Genomic DNA, 1,826 nt, shown 5'->3' with positions numbered 1-1,826 from the left:
GACATTTTAAAGCATGTTATTCTCAGGTATGAATTAAGTCTTCCGCTGTGCATTAGCTCGTACTAAGGATACTACTTGAGGCTATTAAGGACTTATATCATAAGGCGTTGCATTCGAGTCATTGAAGTTCATAGAGACTATTATTAAGTAAATGGCGGTTTATATCATTTGAATATTATGAAATGTCAGGCGATTATGTCAATTCTGGATGTAACTATAGATTGCCTTTTAAGAATAAATGCAACGTTTGTAAGATGTATCATATAGAGGGCAAGTACCTCGCAATGTTATCAACTATTGTAATTCGTTTGTAATCAATATGGACAACGTCCGGATGACTAGTTTCGGATCCTTTCAACAGGACCTTGTGCCAGACCGAAAAATCATAGGATGATCTTTACTATCGCTCCTACCAAGGATAGTACTAGCATCCGACACGTCAAAAGACCATAATCATCTGCATGTCATGGGACATTGCCTTAACAGTTTCTTGTTCATCGCTTTCCTTTACAACCGGACGGTAGTTTACCGAAAGGTAATATACGGAACAAGTAAATTGGATGTGTGCTTTCCGATACAGGGATAGCAGTGGATTACACGAACCTAAAAGTTTTTAGCCAAAATATTGATCCACAAATATATTTTGCAACACCGATGATGGATCAAATCAGAAAACTTATCTAGGGTAAAAGCTAGAATGAATTTTCAAAAGATCAAATGTTTTCATAAAGATCCAATTTCCTTAATGGATCTAAATTTTTATAGTCATGTGGGACTGTAAACCATATCGTTACTACCATTGTTTATACCGCTCTATCAAAATCACTGATGTACAAAGTGTGAAGAATAAAGAAGTGATTCGTGTGATGTATTATATTATTTCAAGACTGTATTGCTTGAGGACAAGCAACGCTCAAGTGTGGGGATATTGATAAGGCTAAAAAGAAACATATATTTCATAGCATTATCCCCCAAGAAAGACAAGATTTTAGTTGCAATTGTTCCATTTTCAAGTGATATTCGTTTATATTAAATAAGTGCGAAGACAAAAGGCAGATTCGACAAATTGAAGACAAAAAGGTCCAAAAAGCTCAAAAGTACAAGATACAATTAAAAAGGTTCAATTTATTGATGAGAAACGTCTAAAAATGACAAGAGTACAAGACGCAAAACACAAAGTACACGATATAAAATAGTACGAAAGAGCGTTCGAAAATCCGAAACCGAGGCATGAACCAACTTTCAACGCTCGACGCAACGGAGCTGAAAGTACAAGTCAACTATGCACAAGAATATAATATAATATTTAAATAATTCATAATAAGAATAATATTAAATAATAAAAAGTTGTTAATTGAGCATAGTTCAGGGGTTATAAGTGAAAATTTCAATTTATCATTTGCCTATAAAAGGCCATCTAAATCGATGATTTAGATACACCTTTTTCCAATCTTCTTTCTTTCTTATGTAATTTATATTTATATTTATAATATTAAGTTTAATTTAAGATTAATAATAATTGGGTTATTGTAAGAAATGTTTTACGGGTTTTAAAGTAGGAACTCTGTCCGTGTAACGCTACGCGATTAATAATCACTGTAAGTTATGTTCTTCCTTTTTAAATTAATGTATCGTAACTAAGTTATTATTATGCTTATTTAAGCCGAAGTAATCGTGATGTTTGACTAAATATTAAGACGGGGTTATTGGATTTTGTACCATAATTAAGGTTTGGGCAAAAGACCGACACTTGTGGAAATTGGACTATTGACTATTAATAGATGGGGGGTATTGTCTAATTGAGTGACAACTCATTGGAGTCTGTC

The sequence above is a fragment of the Rutidosis leptorrhynchoides genome, chromosome 8 (genome assembly GCF_046630445.1).
Source record: "Rutidosis leptorrhynchoides isolate AG116_Rl617_1_P2 chromosome 8, CSIRO_AGI_Rlap_v1, whole genome shotgun sequence".
NCBI lineage: Eukaryota > Viridiplantae > Streptophyta > Magnoliopsida > Asterales > Asteraceae > Rutidosis > Rutidosis leptorrhynchoides.
The sequence above is the reverse complement of the archived record's forward strand: the minus strand, read 5'-3'. Positions refer to the sequence as shown.